At 35.0% G+C, this 19,362-nt stretch overlaps 1 pseudogene across 1 annotated transcript in view; it reads left to right on the forward strand.

Moving 5' to 3' along the window:
• LOC103086322 (copine-4 pseudogene) overlaps positions 1-434 on the forward strand; it is a 2,155-nt pseudogene extending 1,721 nt beyond the window's left edge. Inside the window, exon 1 of the transcript XR_456949.1 lies at positions 1-434. This exon is cut by the window's left edge and continues 1,721 nt beyond it. The product of XR_456949.1 is annotated as a copine-4 pseudogene (transcript).
• Positions 435-19,362: the final 18,928 nt, after the last annotated feature.

Genomic DNA, 19,362 nt, shown 5'->3' on the forward strand with positions numbered 1-19,362 from the left:
CCTGCTGATATTTAATATTTCTATTATCCTGTACTTAAAAAAAAAAAAACAGGTACACGTTTAAAAATAGTACGTTTTGGTGATTTTTAACTAACAATTTTTTTTGCATGTGTAGCCCTGAGGCCTGGATCTGCTAAGCCCTTGTATTGTTAAAGATGTTTTACAAAGAAACACAGATAATTATAACTTACTCTTTACATTACAGCATGTCACCTTGAAATAAAGTGTTATCTGTGTCTGTTTTTTATACAGGTTTGTTGAAATTTTGCTAAATTTCTTATTATCTTTACACTGTAAAGCATTTTGAAACATTTCTTGAACATTGATAGCCAAAGCATATTTGGTTTTATCTGCTACAGGATGAGAGACTTTTTAAAATGGCAGATGCATGGACTGTATTTTACATGTTTTAAAGAAAAAGAAATTCCAAAAATCTAAATATTCTGTAAAAAACTGTTAGAACTAATAAATGAATTCATCAAAGCAGGATACAAAGTCAACACACAAAAAATCAATTGTATTTCTATACACACACAATGAACAATCTGAAAAGTAAATTACAAAAACAACTCCATTTACATTAGCATCAAGAAAAATAAAATACTTATGAACTAACTTAATCAAGGAGGTGAAAGACTTGTAAAGTGAAAACTACAAAACATTGCTGAAAGAAATTAAAGACATAAATGGAAACACATCCCATGTTCATGGATTGGAAGACCATTTTAATGTCCTTACTACCCAAAGCAGTCTACAGATTCAATGCAATCTTTATCAAAATCTCAATGAATTTTTTACAGAAATAGAAAAACACATCCTAAAACTTATAGGGAATGGGTCACCCTCTGAAGATTTCAGGAGTTCTCTCTCTATGAAGCTCTCTTTTCTAGTCCTCTGTCCTTCAAACTCTAGCTGCCTTGGTCTCCCCTAGACTTTCTTTCATCTCCATCTCCTCTATCTAAGGAATATGCTGAGATATGCCTAGGTTAACTCTCCCTGCACTGCAGCCGGAAAACTCTCTCATGGCCATAAGCTGAAGCAATTATAGGGCTCACCTCATTTGTTTCCTATATGTTGGTAATCACTGTCCTTCATCATTTTATGACTGTGTCTTGAAAGCCAGTTTCATGTGTTTTGCTCAGGTTTTTAGTTGTCTTAGTTGGGACGATCAATCCAGTCCTTGTTACTCCAACTGATGTGGACATGGTATGTCTCAGGTTATTAAGTTCTACATTTTATTTCTAACTATTAAGATGAAACATTTTAAAGCAGTATTTATAGATATATAACCACAAATAATATATTGCAAGTATGGATAGAATCCTTTCCTTAAAAATAAAATTCTAAGTTAGATATAATTGCCAGTATATATTATATTTTTAATTGGTTTTTGATGTAGTAGAGACATCATGATACAAAAGCTTTAATTAAAAGAATGCAACTTCCAGATCTTACGAAGATTACCTTAAATAAAATTTTCATAATCATTATATTGTGCTCACTTTTGAGTTGTATTTCAGCTTCAGTATTCCTCAAACTTCCTATGTTAAACCAGTTGTCTGTTAAGAGTAAATGTTAAATAATATGTTTATTTAAAAACATAAATAACATTAGATAAATGTTATTTAGATAAAAATAACATTTTATCTAAAAATAAAATATTTGTTCTTAGTATAATGAGAAAAGTCAGTAATAACTACAAAACAAGGTTCAAACCCCTCAACAAGACCCTTAGTGGGAACTGCCTGCCTATCTTGTTTCTCTCCAGCCTAATTTCCCCTCACTTTATACTACATGCTCACCCAGTACTTGAAGAGCTCATAATTCTCTGCACCCACTCTGCTGTTTCTTACCTCTGACTGTCTTGTATGCTGTTCTTTCATAGTGATGTTCTTTCTCCTTTTGCAATATGGAACATTTGTAGTTATTCTTCAAGACAGCTCAGATGCTATCTATTGCAGGAAGTTTCTCCTAATTGCCTCATATTGGGCACAATTCCCCCTCTACCACCTGTGAATACTTCCATCCCTGCACATACCACATTATATTGAAATTTTCTGTTTATTTATTTGCATTCCAAAATAAGCTCAAGAGTATAGATATATATTTACATATGTGTAACCTCATCATCTAGCACGGTGCTTGTCACAGAGCAGTTGTTCAATAAATGTGAGTTAAAAATAAGTGAACTGTTTGTTGAGTGAGATTCCTTTCTCATTCTGAAACAGTGTTTTCCTAAAATGTTTTAGTGTCCAGTCATATTGGTTGATTTGACACTAATTTTTAAAATTCTGCATTCCCAATTTCCCTTGTACCCAAATCATAATGAGTTGTTCCTTAATGTCAGGTCTACTCTTTCTCTTCTCTCTCAGTTTGGAAGTTTTATATGTTATTTATTGGAATATCTTTGCAATGGGCTGAATGTCTGCATTCCCCAAAATTCATATGTTGAAACCCTTATCCCAATGTGATGGTATTTGGATGTGGGGCTTTGGAGAGTAATGAGTAATGTGAATTACTCACATTTGGGAAGTAATGTGAAACCCTCATAAATGGGATTAGTGCCCTTATAAGAGGCCAGAGAGCTACCTATCTCTCTTTCCTCCATGTGAGGGCGCAATGGGAAGTCAGCCACCTGTAAAACACAAGAAAGCTCTCATCAGAACCTGACCATGCTGGCAACCTGATGTCAGACTTCTAGGCTCCAGAACTGTGAAAAATAAACTTCTACTCTTTATAAACCACCCATTCTATGGTATGATGTTATAGCAGCCCAAACTGACTAAGACAATCCTTAATTTTTTTTAAATACACTAATCTTTAAATATTTTCCTACAAAGTCTACAGTTAGTATTATTCCTAAAGAAAAAAACAGGCATGCTAGTGTCTATCAGAATTCCCTCTCTTTCCCATATCTTTTATTTTGTATACCTTCAAAAGCACAAAGTTACTGTTATTATTTGTTTACAGGAAATACTTTTTAGAATTTTACCAAAATGTTATGTTGACTCATTTGTTTACCATTGCAACTTGTATTCCACACTTTCATTCTGGGTTCATTTCTATTTTCCTGAGATAAATCCTTCATTAATTTTTTTTTTTTTTTTTTTTGCGGGGGGCAAGAGTCTGTTATGGTAAACTCACATTTTCAGAATGTTTTTACTTAATTTAAAATAAATGTTTCTACCTCACTTTTTAATAAGAGTTTAATTGGGTCTTAATTCCAAGATTGACAGTTATTTTACCTCAGCTCTAAAGACATCACTTCACTGCTTTATAGTGTCTACTATTTGCTGTCAATTTGATTGGTTTTTATTTTTAGGTAGCTTGTCAATTCTTTAGATTTTAATCTTCAACATTGGTCTGTAATTTCAGTTGATCTATCTAGATGCAGAATTCTAGCCCCTGACCTCCATTTGTGCTTTGTTATTGGTTGATGTGCTTTTTCCAATCTGAAGACATGTCTCGTCAATTCTGAACATTTTCAGCAGTTGTATCATCAAATATTTCTCCTAAACCCCCCCCCCCCACCACCATTTTAACTATTTCATCCTTCTGAGACTTCTAGTAGGCATACATTAGTGTTTTTCAATCTATCTACTTGGGTATTTCACATTTTCTAACTCTTTATCTATGAGAACACTTGATTTTTAAAATTCTACCTTCTAAATCACTAGTCCTCTTCAGCTTTATTCAGTCTACTCTTTCAACACTTGAAGTTTCCATTACTAAAATTTTCCAATGTCTCTTTTTTATATTGGTCTTATTTTTTTGTTTCCTTGTTTGACATCTTCCTGTTCTCATTGCAAAGAAGAAATTTTATTCCTTTATCTTTTTGGTCATTCTAAATATACTCATTTTAAACACCTTTTAAGTTTGCTACATTATTTCTCTTTCCTTGGGTGTGATTTCTTTCTTTTGCTATATTTACTGACCTTTCAGTTTTAAGTTTCTTTTTTTGCTTTGTAATGTTAGTTTTTTAGTTCATATTTTAGTTCATATTTTAAACTCATGCATGCTGTTTTCAGGCATGAGGTTTGGATGGCTTTTAGGATGATTCCCTCCCTACCCATTCTGACATCCAGTAGGGATGCTCTAGTGAAAAGGACAGGATAGTTGTTACATTATTGAAATACTTCCTATCAGTTGGCAAGTAGCTGCTTTTCTGAACTCCCTGAAGAATATTTCTCTCCCATTGAACTCTGACTCCTTTTTGAGAACCCCAGGACCTATCCACAATTCAGTTACTAAATGGTTAAAAACCAGCTCAGATGTCTAGCACTCTGTTCCAATACAAGAGCAAAGTCCTTTCTGATTGGTGGGTGCATTTTTATATCACCCCTGCTTCCACTCAAGTCTTAACATGGGGAGGTTGGAGGCTTTTCTCCCATGCAGGAAGTGCTACCCCTGATACCACATCCATGGTGGTAGAGGGCCACCCCCATACCCATTTTTTCCCATTTGGCCAGCCTATTTCCTCATGGAATCATAGGAAAGTGGCATATTGCCTCTGACACCGTAAGCTATAAGGGGAGTTATTCCAGCCTTAGCTCAATGCTAGGAGTTCATGAATACTCTAGCCACTTGCTCATTCACAAAGCCTATTTCTGGTCTCCTGACATTTGCAGGGTGAATTCAGCTTCTTTTCCAAAATTGACTTTTAAGCTTGCTCAATTCCAATTCCCAGTACCTGCTTGTGGGTTACACTCTTCCAGCCCCCAATCCACCACTACAAGTTTAGTCCATTGACTTTTTATAACTGAGATATAATTGACATATTAGTTTCAGGTATATAACATTATGATTTGATATTTGTATATGTTTTGAACGATCACCACAATAAGTCTAGTTAACATCTGTCACCATATGTAGTTGCACATTTTTTTCTTTGTGATGTGAATTTTAGCAACTTTACTCTTTTAACAACTTTCAAAGATACAACAGTGTATTATTAACTACAGTTACTATGCTGTATTTTACATCCTCGTGACATTTATTTTTTAACTGGAAGTTTGTACCTTTTGACCATTGTCACCCATTTTGCCCAGCCCTCACCTCCTGCCTTTGGTAACCACCCACTTACATTTTTCAGTGGCTTCCAATCATGATCAATTCGTTTTAGTAATGAAAAGTATATATATATATATAATTATTTTAACACCTGTGTGTCTGTTGCTTACATTATGCATCATTTTCATGTCAGACTATTCTGTTTGACTTTGCCCGCTGTTATAAATTTGCTTCTTTTACTCTTCCTCTCTTTTCCCCAGGAGTACCTTTATATTTTATATTTCCACTCTGGAAATCAGCCCCTTGCCTGGCTTTCTGGAATTTTTCTTCCCTCTAAACATCGGTTTCCTCTGGAATATAATTTGGCATTTGGAATATACATACTTTATATTTTAAACATTCCTCACTGATTTTATTAAATTTTTTTGAAATAACTTTCCACAAATATGTTTTGTTTATAAGTTGCTAGCCTCTCCTAAATGCATCAGCGACACTTCACTTATCTCAATAGCATATTTAGACCTACTGTGTGGAAGAGAGCATTTAGCCATATAGCAGAGAATATACTTATCTTCAAAATCTTTTATACAACTTGTAATTTTAATAAATTAAATCATTTACTAGTACTTGGGTATATTGCTATATGAATAGAGTAACTCTGTATACTCCTGATTTTTTCAGGGGCTGGTTTGATTTCTTTGCATGTTTGAATTTTCTAAATTTTCAGCATTTATTTCTCAATATTACCAGTTCCTAAATCTTCAAAAGTCCTGGGTTACCTTTGTGTTTAAAGATTATCTTGTTTTCAGAATTGATGAAATCAGGAATAATGTGATATGAATATTTTAAAGGATCCTGACTATGCTAGAACAGTAGTTACATTCTGGCAATGAAATTCAAAGAGATACTATGCTGAGAGCTTCAAAAGCAACAGTTGTACATGGTCATTTGAAGTTTACAGTATATTTGACATTGGACTGTATTTGACTATTGCTTGCACTGTGTGTGTAGCACAACAGGGGAGCTACTGAGCTGGTGTAAGATACCTCTAATGAGATTCTTTTTAAGTGATCTTCAGTATAGATGGAAACAAATTTGACATGTTACAAGGAAAGTAGGCCAATTAGTAATAAGGCTTAACAGTTTAAGGGAGGGAGCCAGAATATACTTACACTTGACAGAATGAAGAGGAAAGCAAAACAGTCTCAACAGAGCCCTTATTTTTTAAGAAATTAAATCTTCCTTTTACAAAACAGCTTTTAAGATTTTGGAGCTTCCTGAATGAGGTAATTTTATCATGGTTTTGATGGATACAAAATCACTAATTTCTTTTTATCTGTAAGGTTGTACCAACACTCAATAAAACAGAGGTACTGTAATACACTAAGTTATGCCTTGATTTTTAAAATTAATACTGTGAAAAATTGCCCTTTTTCCCTGAAAACTGTTCTACTCTTCCTTCTCTTACATGCTACTTAGGACCACCCCTTTACGATGTATATATTATCAGACTTTCTTTTCCAGCAAGATGGTGGATCACAATTTTTAAAAATAACAATAATACCTAGAAACACCTACATAAAGAAATAAAAATGTTCAGGATCCAGAAATAAGGACGGAACTGAAAGTCAGAATGGCATGGCTCTGAGCTGAAGCCGCTGCATTGCCTTATAAGTTCATGAAAGTGGACTCTTGTTTTATCACATATAAGGCAAGATCTTGAGCCCAAATGAGTAAAGGGTTGCTCCCGCATTAGATAAAGGCATGGCTTTCCACGAGTTTAATTCTCGGTAAAAAGGTGAATGAGAAAAATCCACCCAAGCACAGAGAGATTGATAAGAAAGCTAGCATTTTTTTCTCTGGCTGGTGTCTGGCTGAAAAAAGAAAAAGATTTTTTTCCCTTGAGAAATGGAAACGCTTGGACTGAGACTTACATTAGTCTGAGATCTGATTTTAAAGTACCTGTAAGTTTCTGGATGGCTTATTCATTTTGGGATGGCTTATTCATTTGGCTTATTCATTTGGGCTCTGTGAAAGAAGAAGACTCAATACTGCATGCAAAGAACATTCTTTCAACACAGGATTGTCTTGGAGGAAGGGGATTGGAGGGAAAGAAAACCCTTATCCTAATAAGGATAAGTTCATAATAAATGTGTCCTAAAACACAAGAATATAGAAAAGATAGGCAGAAGTTACAACAAACAAGAGAATCAGGTGTCACAAATTTGTTAATAGAAAAATGACCTTTATGTAATTTACCATGTATATGTTTATAATGATTAAAGATATAAAGGAGGAAATCTAAACCCTAAGAAAAGAATTACACTCTTTATGTTAGTCAATGTTAGTAATCAATGCTAGCTGCAATAACAAAGTAGCAAATAGGAAGTACTCAATGCTAGCTTCAGTATCAAACAATCCCCAAATCTCAGTGACCTTACACAACAAAAGATATTTCTCATTCATACCAGAGTGTGATCAGGAGTTTAGTGGTGCCTTTGCATGTGCTACATAAGGATTCTTGGCACCTTCCATCTTGTGGGATTACCATTTTCTAAAGTCTTCTCATAAGGACTGAGCCATACATCAAGCAGGAAGAGAGTAAGAAGTATCTCAGGAAATGTTTTAGGAGCATAAAGGTGGGATACAACACACTCCCCACATGCTGTTTTCCAAAACACCATCACAGAATACCAGCCAACCTGCAAAGGAGTATGGGAAACATAGGAAATGGAGAACAGGACTGGTGAACATCTGGTCAATCTCTACCTAAATATAAAAATTTGAAACAGTTCTAATTAGAAATTATAGAAATATAAAGACATATATTCTTCTATTTCATGTAAATAGGTAGATGACAGAGAAATATATAGATTGCCCATGTTGTCCAGGCACTGTTCTAGTTGCTGGAGATAGAGGGAGTGAAGAAAAACCCAGTGTTCCTGCCACTGGAGAACTTACAAACCCTATGTTTGGAAACATACAATAAGCACATAAATGATTAGTGAGAGAATTGTCAAGTGCTATTAAAGATGAAAAGATGCAGAGAGGTGAGGGTTGCTATATTAGGTAAGGTGTTCAGGAAAGTCCCTCCCAAACTTGACCTTAGAAGATGAAATTTTCAGAGACCTTAACCTTCTTGTTGCTAAGTTCAATATTTATTTGTTAATAATTCATCTTGTTTGATCTGTTAGGAGCATTTGGATCTGTTGCTCATTCTCTCATTTTTAAAAAACTCGCTTTACTTGGCTTCCAGGGCGTCACCCTCTACTGTGTTTTTCCTACCTCACTGTTTCTTATTGCTGCTGTAAGAAAACACCACAAACTCAGTTATTTAAAACAGTACAAGTGTATTATTTTGCAATTCTGGAGGTCAGAAGTCCAAAATGGGTCTCACTGAGCTAACAAGTGTCAGCAGGGCTGCATTCCTTTCTGGAGGTTCAAGGAGAGAATCCATTTCTTTGCCCTTTCCAACCTCTTGAAACTGCCCACCTTCCTCAGCTTGTGGTCTCCTTCCTCTGTCTTCAAAATCAGAAGTTTTGCATTTTTCTGTCTAGTCTTCAGGAGTCACATCTCCCTCAGACATCTTCTTCCAGTTTTGAGGACCTTTATGATTCCACTGAACCCACCCAGATAATCTGGGGTAATCTCCCCACCTCAAGGTACTTAACTTAAAAATATCTACAAACTCTCTTTTACCATGGAAGGTAACATATCCACTGGTTCTGGGGATAAGGATATGGACATATGGACATATTTGAGGGACCGTTATTCTGTCTACCACACTCACTGACTGCTTTTCTCAGTTTTTTGGGTTTTTCTTCTCTTTTAATATGGAGTACTAGGGCAGATATGTAGCTGTACTGATTAATAGAATATTGAAATGTTTTTATATTGATTCGTGAGTAGCCTTAACAAATAACCTCACCAATAACCCTAATCCCCAGTCTTTTCTGATTCTTGCCCTGGTTCCCTGACCCACCCTGAGGACCTTACGTCCCCGACCCTACTACTTAAAGTAAAGAATAAATGTCTGGTGGAGCTGGTGGCTTTGAAGACCCTGATCCAGGATCATGGACAGCATCTATTTAGACCAGTCAATGCTCATTCCTTCCCAGTTGTTAGGCATTTTGAATAGCACCCGTGGGACTGCCTCTTCTTTATGTATGATCGTTTTCTTGGTGATTTCACCAAATCTTAAGAGTTTAGATATCATTGAAATGCTAATGACTCTCAAATTTTCTGTTTCTTTCTTCCAAACGTCAGAATTCTATATCTAACTACCTATTTAACATCTCCATGAATGTATGATAAACATCTAAAACACAACTCATTCAAAGGTGAAATGTTGCTTTATTGCCTACCTCAGTTTTGTCCCATCCCATAATCTTCTGTCTTTCAGGCAATATCAACTCAATATCCACTTGTTCTGCCTTTAAAATATACACAAGGGACTATTTCTTGCCTCCTCTACTGTTACCAACCTGGTCCAAACCACCGCCAGCTCTCACCTGTTGTTTCAATGCCTTCTAAGTTGTCGCCGTTGTCTTTTCTGACCATAGCAACAAAAGTGATTTTAAAATTTCAGTTATGTCATGTTATATCCCTGCTCAAAACCCTCCTTTGGTTTCCTGTCTCACTCAGACTAAAGACCCATGTGCTTCCCTTTTTTAGATCACCTTTATTATCTTTGCCCCTCCTGTTACCTCTCTGAAATCATCTCTTTTTAACCCCCTCTTCAGCCTCACTGATCTCATTATTATTCTTCAAATAAGCTAGGATGCTCTTTGCATCTGGAATACTATTCCTTGTTTGTGGAACATTCTTCCCACAGGTATCTACATAGCTTGATCCTTTATTTTCTTTCACTATTTACTTAAATATAACCCTATTATAGACACTTTCCATTAACTACTGTATTAAAAATTGTGCAACTTAACTCTTCAGGTCCCCTTTCCTCTTTTATATTTCCCTTTAGCATTTTTCACTTTATAATATACCATTTATTTTACTCAATTTATGCGGTTTATTTTGTGTCTCCACTGCTGGAGTATGAACTCAATAAGGGTAGAGATTTTAGTCTGGTTTGTTCACTGCTTATCCCGGGGTCTAGAGCAGGCTTCCAGCCTCACAAGTAGCTAAAAACTTGAATAATTAAGAAGATGCCTTTTTTAGATTTTACAATTCATAAAAATGTAGAAAAAGCAAAAGAGGTTTAGAGATAGGAAAACACCAATATACTCACAGTGAGAGTATAAAGTAAGTCCAGCTTTTCTGCAGAAAATTACTCAAAATATATCATAGACTTTAAACCTGCATATATTTTGATTCAGTAAGTCTCCTTATTAAAATCTATCCTAAGGAAATAATAATGTATGCAAAGATTTGGCAACAAGGCTAGCCATCACAGTCTTGTTTATAATTGTGAAAAATTTAAAAAATCAAAACCCTCAGGTTTCCAAATATAGAAACTTAGTTAAAGGAAAGACAATATATCATACAATGGAAGATTATGCAATCATTCTATTAGTATTTAAACACTTATTGGCATGGGAACTATCAACAATGTACTGATAAGTGGAAAAAAGCAATCTGTAAAAGAGAATATGATGAATGATGTCATTTTTGAGGAAAGATGTATATCCTTGTACAGTGATCTGAGAGGATGGATAATTTTTAACAATGTGGTTTCTAGAATGAGGTGAGTATGCCTTTCTTATTTATCTGAATTGTATTTTTTAATTTTCTTTTAAAATGATGATAATATAGCACTTTTATATTTGGGAACATCCAAATTATATTTTCACTGATCTTCAAAAAGCAATCACTATTATACATGTAAAGGATTTTCGTTGGGTATGGTTTGTATATAAATATTCCCCTTTGTGGCATCTTCTGTGTTTATGATGAATGTCCTGCCTTAATAAGTAGAGGCAAATGCTCAAAATTTGCTTACAGAATAATCTCTGGGGTATTTCTGTCCTTAGAACCTTAACATGTGGAAGGTGTCCATCTACTGTATTGAAAAATATGTTTAACATGATTGCTAACCAGATAATTAAATTTACATCATGAAATTAATCCAGTATTTTACCTCAGAGATCTGAGTGAAAACCACCTCCCCCCCCCTGTCTCTAGTCAGGTCCCTTTTGGCAGGAATGTGCAACCCAGCGAACAGAAGAAGGGGAAATTTCCAATCTGGCCAGAATGGAGCGAGGCAGACATAAATGCTGAAAAGTGGGATGCAGGCAAAGGTGCAAAAGAAAAGGACAAAACAGGGAAAAGCCCTGTACTTGTAAGTAGACTTGACTATGACTAGATTTCATTGTGGTGTTTAATCGTATAATGGAATAGGATTTGTTAACGTGTGCACGTGCCCCCTCTTCTCCACAGCCTCCACTCAAAAGAGAAATTCTGTCTCTGTCCGCCGTGCCTCCCCCCATCCTACCCTGTCTTTCCAAGCCTTAGTCCTGAGCTTCGGTGAATCACATTTGAGTAAATGGGAGGAGAGAAACGACCAAAGAGTCATAATGAAAGAAAGGGAAAACTGATAGAACAGGCTAGCAAGTGGATTTTGAACAGACTTGGGAACCAGACATTTAGAGATGGTGGTTTAGAAAATGAGAGCCCCCCACGAAACTGTGAGCTGTTATTTGGAGATTACAGGCAAGATAAATCTTTAAGAGATGTTACTATAAGAATTGAATCCTTCTTAATATCTGCCCCCCAAGATATTTGGGTAAAAATCTAGGTTACTCTTCATTTACCTGTAGCTTTTAAACATGTTGTGTCCCTGAGATTGGAGCTGAGAATGGGGTTACTACATTTTCCAGTTATATTATTGTAGGTTCTTTTGCTTACTTAAAAATGTCTTTCTTCTAAAAACTTCTTTATAGAAGGTACCGGTCTGGGTTGCATTTTAAATATGACCCATTTATTTGGTGCAGTAATTCATTCAACAAAAGTACTTTTAAAACACAACACATGCAGAGGGAGGGGATATGGGGATATATGTATACGTGTAGCTGATTCACTCTGTTATACAGCAGAAACTAACACACCATTGTAAAGTAATTATACTTCAAAAAAGATATTAAAAAAGAAAACACAATACAATTTTCAAAACACAAAATTACCATAATGGCTAGGTTGAACTCTAGTGACTTTATTTGCATAAAGCACTCTGAAATGGTACTTATTAGCATTTACATTTTGTTCACAAAATGCAGTCACCAACTGCATGATTCATATCAGTAATTTGTTTACAAAAGATACTCTAATTATAACTAATTGCTGACACTATTAGTATTTGAACAATTTCAAATAACAATATGTGAGGGAATGCATTCTTTGTACCATGCCTAAGGTGATTATGGAACTTTTAGATGCAAAGGACTTTTGAACTCTCTGGGTTCAAATGAAAATGGTCATATTCTACATATTTTATAGAAATTCAGATCTTATGGGGATTGTCTGTGAATTTTCATCAGCAAGATAGATTGTGTAAATCCTCAGTTGAGCAGCTGAGCTCTGGAAAGGATCCAGAGATGAGTCACTCCAAATTGTGAAGGATCAACGGGGAAGGGAAAAGCAGAAGTACCTGAAAACTTTGAAATAAGAAATAGCATAGAAAACAACATTTTAAGGACCTTAGAATGCAAATATATCTTTATTAGATGACTATGAAAAATTCGTACAGATCTCTGGAAGGTCAGGTATCAAATTCTTGAACTTAATGTTATTGAAACAAGGGCAAGTCTGTTGGAAGAACATTTATTGGAGGAAAACCATTGAGACTGGAGCAGTAATAAGTGCGCTGGTCAAATGGACAGTTGATGTCCATTTCATTTGGGGTCATCATATAGGACTATTGCTGGCTGCTGTATAAAACTGCATGATTTGGGAAGCACTAGCCCTACTCCTGCTGTGAACAGGGGCTATTCCAATAGGGGGTGACACTTCAGAACCTTAACTAACACCCCATTCTGCCACCGCAGCTTTCACAAGGTAGGAGAGCGCAGCTCAAGTCCTGGTTATTACGATGGTGCAGAGTGGTGCCATCTGGGATAGAACCTTGCTTTCCACCCCCAGTTCTGTTCCACAACCTCAGCATTCATGGCTCAGGAAGCAATAGTTTCCCCACTGGAGTGAGTCATGGACACTCCAAGCACTGTGACTATACTTCTATGATATGGTGGCACATTAGCTCTGAGCCATGATTTGCAGCATCCATATTTTACCAGGATAAATTGCCTTAAGCATGTGACCATGGAAGTTATCCTTGGAATTTTACAAAGGCCACTTCTTTAGATGTGAGGCTAGTGATCAGGAAATCAGCCTCAGATGCCCGACCCTTCCCTATAAGTCCGGCATTATGTCTCACTTCCTCAGCAAGAAAAGGATATGATGGGTGAACCAAATTAAGAAGTATATGATAAAGTACTGTAAGGTGGATGTAAGAAATATACCTAAAGCAAAATGACATGGAAAGATTACCATTAACAATACGAGGGGCTCAAATCCTGGAGAAAAGGGAATTACATTGGGATGAGCCCCACTATTTTTTTTCCTCAAAGACATTTATTAATTCAAGGCATGGAAATTAGAAAGCAAGCACAGAGTAGTGGCCTGGGGCTTATGTCAGTTTTTCTGGGCTGAAGGGAAGGAGGATATTGTCTGGGACTGCCAAAGCAGCCAGAACTTGAACCCAAATCTCAGAGGTAACTACAGAGAAGTGATCTGTAAATTTTGCATACAATTTTATTTTGAGACATTTGTCTACCTCCTAAGCTGTGAGTGTGAAGCTTTTGCTGCTGAGCAAATGAGTAAAAAGCAGGAGCCTGGAAGCTTAATAATTGAGAAAAGATTTCAAGATGATAGGTAGAGAATGGAATTCAATGTACATCAAGTGAAGGGACCTTGCTAAACACTCCAGACTTTCAGTTAGTGCCTCAACGTGGCTACGGAATTCCGCATTGGGTAAGAACAAACCAAAATCACACCAGTCTTGCCAAATCCTAAGACCCAGTGTTGATTAGGTCAAATTCATCTTGTGCTCTGCCTGTCAAAAGGGAATAAAATCCTCCTCTCTGGATGAAGACATCATCATTTAGAACGTGTATAAATTTTTATATCCAGCATATATCATACAATCAAAATTTACCAGACATGAAGAGAAACGGAACCAAGGGACTAAAAATTAAGAGGAAAAATCAGATAATAGAAACAGATCCAAAGGAGACTCTTTTGGAATTGTCAGATAGGGGACTTTAAAATTACTAAACTAATATTTGCAGGGAAAAAAGCAATGTGAGAGAAACCCAGAAGTCTAGTACAGCTCCTGAAGAAACATCAGTTTGTCTTTTAAGGACTCATTCTTCTATCATTTTGGCTAGATGTTAGGGTGACTTTATCATCATTTGAATTATTCCAGTATCTTAAATTTGACAATAAACCGCATGCTCCAGATATACATAGATACTTATTATTTTTAACGCTCAGACAATGCCCTAAAATATAACCTATTTCTCAAGCCACACCCGCCTTAGGGTAAACATATAATTATGATGAAAATCACAAAACAGTGTATTTTCCCCTGTGCCTATTACCTGAGGTGCAAGTTAATTACGTTTCTTTTTCCCATACAGATAGTTTATGTTCCTTTAGCATTTTGTTTGTAATCCTAGAAATTGTCATGTTATTTCTTGTAAAGATCCCCCCATCCCCTACCATTTTATGAGCTATGAGAATGTTTAACATAGCAGCTACCTGAAGTCTCTCTGGCTTGCTAGACTGCTTGCATATGGATATCATTCTTTCTCTAGAACTCACTAATTGACCCATAGTTGGGGCTCAAAAATTAAAGAATTAATTGCATTCTTGAGCATTTATCCCAGAAAAATGGAAATTCACATTCATACAAAAACCAGTAACCTATACACAAATGTTCATAGCAGCTTTATTAGTAATAGCCTCAAACTGGAAACAGCCCAGATGGAATTCGATGGGCAGGTGGTAAACAAACAAATATCCATAGCATGAAATATTACTCAGCAATAAACAACAAACTACTGATACATGCAACAACTTGAGTGGATTGAATCTCCAGGGAATTAGGCAGAGAGAGAAATAAAGCCAATCCAAAGGGTTATAGACTATATGGTGGGTTCCATTCATATAACATTACTGAAATGACACAATTATAAACGTCAAGACTAGCGATTGCCAAGTGGTAGGGAGTTGGAAGGTGGGTGTGGCTATAAAAGGGCATAAGAAGGATCCTTGTGCTGATGGAAATGTTCTGTATATCTTGGCTGTGTCAGTGTCAATATCCTGGTTGTGTTCTATAGTTTTGCAGGATGGTACCGCTGAAGAAATTGGGTAGAGAACATAGGAACTGTCTGTATTATTTCATGCAATGGCTTATGAATCATGATTATCTCAAAATAACAAGTTTAATTAAAACAATTAATAAATGAAAGTCAGATCAAAGGTACAAATTTCATTTACATATCATCTTTTTTATGATTCTAACTGAAAAATAAGTAAATACTTTTCAATCTTCTCTGCTCAGATTAAAAAAAAACATTTTCAGTGGAAAATGTGGCCATACCTGGCCCATCCAAAATTGTTTCCCCACCATACCTAATTCACATTCCCAAGCCACTCATGCTTGTTTGGATTGCTTCCTCTGCAATCAAACTGCTACTCAGCAATCAAGGTTTCATTAATTAAATACAGTATTGTTAACTTCAGTATTCTCCAAGTACTGTATGAACTCGCTCTGAGAACAAACACACAAATTACTCTAAAAATGCTTATTTATTGATCAGATCAATGCACGTATTCATTTTTATTAGATAGAGTTGTTTTTGTTTTAATAAAACTATATGGAGAAAACACTTAATACGTTTTTTATATAGCATTTTTTTGAAGACCCTGAAGGAAAGATTGAATTACCGCCATCGTTGAAAATTTATTCCTGGAAACGTCCACAGGATTTTTTAATTAATCAGGTAAGAGATATTTTTCCTGTTATAATACGTATTAACTATGAGATATAATATCCTAGTTATGAAAATTTGCATTTTAAAAGCTGTTTAGGGTAATTTTTTCTTGGTATTGAGTAAGAAAAAGTAATTACTTTTTGGACTTTAAATTAGAAATAAATATTTATCGGTATAGTTTGTACTGGTTTCCAAGAGAATAATGAAATTTTGTTTAGGGTCTCAAGTTTCCTTCTTCGCTTCATGATGTCAGATTTTAACCTAGAATGTTGCAAAAAGTTATTCCTTAATTTCTGACAGAATTTCTCCTTTCTGCTTCTTACATGGCGTAGGTCTGTTTGCTCTAGTGTTAATAAGCATTTATTTTCCAGCCCAAGAGATCTGCACTTGAATCTCTCTATTCCAGGAATTCTTGAATCATTTTCCAAGCACCACTTTCATTTCCGAACTCCATGTGAATCACACTGACATAGACATCACCCAAGAAAACTTCATTTTAAATAGCACTTACGTACATTAAACTTTAGACCTACTGGTCTATCTTCCTAATTAATAGCTATGTTAGTTTGAATACATTTGGTGTTTCCAAGGGTTTAATTATCACTAATGCCTTTTTTCCCTTCTTGAATCTCCCATTTTCATTTAATGCATAGAAAACCAGTAGACTATGTTAGTTATTTAATGCTAGTCAGAAGGTTATAATGATTCTTCTGTAATCATGGAATTCACTGCATCTCTGTTTCTATGCCTAGTGATTTTATTCCTAAGAGTTTTAGCTTTTAGAAGCACTGTTACTAATGCAGAAAATACAATTTATCTGTCATGCTTTTCAATTATTGTTATTAGTTAAGAAAGTCAGAAACCCTAAATCCTAAATATTTATTAAAATGAGAAAATAAAAAGATACATCTTTGTCTATCAGAGTATTTATTCAATGCCTAGCTGTAAGACATTTTAAATAAAATAAATCAAATTTACAAAAACCATACCTTTAAATTACTTATAATGGTAGGTAACATTGAAATGAAGAATGCAAATTCTGTGAGGTTAATATAATGCACTTAATATTTATGTATTATTAATAACACTCAGTTTCTACTCAGTATATAAGTGCAGAGTTTATATTCCATGCAAATGAAGGATATGAATTCCATGAAGTGAGTGTTGTAAGTTTGAATAAGTAGGGAAGTTTTATACCTTTTTCTCTTTTAGCATACCTTAGTTCTGGAAGATACACTTATACTAAAATTAAATTGATTCATTGTTGTTAATGACGCTTCCACCTGTATTTATCGAAATGCTGCCATCCATCTCCTTACCTCTCCTCTCCCTCTGCACTGACTCCTTCTCTTGATCCATCATGCTGAAGTGTGAACCAGAACAGCCCAAACTGAAAGTCTAGCTAAGCAGGAAAGTTTTAGAATAGTGCTTGTCAATTTTTAATGTATGAGACCACAGTGATAAATACATTTTACATTGAGATTCATTAAATATGGACATATATAAAGTTTGGACAAAATATTACAAAACAATAATGACCTTTCTATATAAAATTTACTCTATTTAATTATAGTCCATATATATAAAGAGATATATATATATATATTCCTGACACATCTTATAGATATATCTACGTGTGTATATATATAATATATATATATATGTATATAGTTCTGACCCATTAAATGATTTCATGAATCACTAAATAATTGCAACCCCCAATTTAAAGAGCACTAGAAACATACCACAGAACACTAAGTAAAATATGAAGTCAAAGGACATGATTTAAGTCGAAGAGAAGCTAACTTACTAAAAAACTTAAAAGCCTAAATTTAAGATATCAGAGTCAACATGGACCATTCCAACCAAGGGGGTTCACAAGCCCTAAGAGCAGAGTGAATAATCAGATTGGTTTATTTCTGAGAACCAGATATTGGTGGCCCAGGTCCTTCAATATTGATTATATTAAACAGATGTAAGATGTCTAAAACTTTGTCTTGCCCCAGGTATAGGTGTAGGGGATAAAGATGCTAAAATACCATTGCAGAGACCTCTGTCTTAATATTTGTTGTCTTTTAGAAACTGTCAGTTTCTCCTTTTCATTTGTCAGCAGGTGACTCTTAAGTCTAACCTGTCAAACCTTAGACATCTAATACATATTTAATCTATAGTCAATTTTAATGCATTTGGTACATACTGAAAGGTATAGGCATTTTAGAAGTGTTGCATCACAATCAGACAAACCAGAATAATATATATATATAAACATAAAGTTATATGTAATTTTATAAATTATATAAATTATGTTTATAAATTATGAACATAAGAGTCAATTCAGGCCTTCAAGGTAGTTTTAGGTAAATTTTTCTCAGACATATAAAAATATTTTATTGAGTTTTCAAGATGCTAGTTATACAGATGATTGAGAGTAATTGATGGCATTAGTTTCTATAAAAATCTAGTTTGGGGGCTTCCCTGGTGGCGCAGTGGTTGAGAGTCCACCTGCCGATGCAGGGGACGCGGGTTCGTGCCCCGGTCCGGGAAGATCCTACATGCCGTGGAGCGGCTGGATCCGTGAGCCATGGCCGCTGAGCCTGCGCGTCCGGATCCTGTGCTCCGCTACGGGAGAGGCCACAACAGTGAGAGGCCCGTGTACCGCAAAAAAAAAAAATCAAAAATTCTAGTTTGCTAATCAAAGCAACTTTCATTTTATTTTGATATGTTAAATATATAAGGTTGATATTAATTGTAACTAATTTTAAAAACTGTGACAAGTCATATTTTGGTCTATAAAAGCAAACTTAGATATATACCAATTAATTAATGACCACCATATTAACTTTAGAAGACATAACAATATTTAAAGTTGAGCAAGATTTTAATAAGCTGTCTCAGCTGATATTTTTTATCCAAGATGAAGACATTTTCCAGCTACCAGATGTTAACTAAACTTCGGGTTTAACTTGAGTGGTTCATTTAAATTTCAAATCAGGTTTTAAACTCTCAGTTTGTGAGTTTATGCATATGCTAAATTTATCTGCATATGTTATATCTTACAGCATTTTATTATATGTTAAAATACTGTATTTTATAGGTATTACATTATTAAATTAATGTCACCTACAGCTCTAACAGGGTTATCTTACAGAATAATATGCTTATTTTTTATTTCTTCTAATTCCTCTGGTTGTGAGAAATGAAATCGAGTTTGGCCTGTTTGCAGCACATGAAACTGTTTCATTAAGCTACATTTCCTTTACTTTTCCTAAATAGTAATCTCTCTCTCTCTCTCTCTCTCTCTCTCTCTCTATATATATATATATATATATATATATATTTTTTTTTT

The sequence above is a fragment of the Lipotes vexillifer genome, unplaced genomic scaffold (genome assembly GCF_000442215.2).
Source record: "Lipotes vexillifer unplaced genomic scaffold, Lipotes_vexillifer_v1.1 scaffold112, whole genome shotgun sequence".
NCBI classification, from domain to species: domain Eukaryota; kingdom Metazoa; phylum Chordata; class Mammalia; order Artiodactyla; family Lipotidae; genus Lipotes; species Lipotes vexillifer.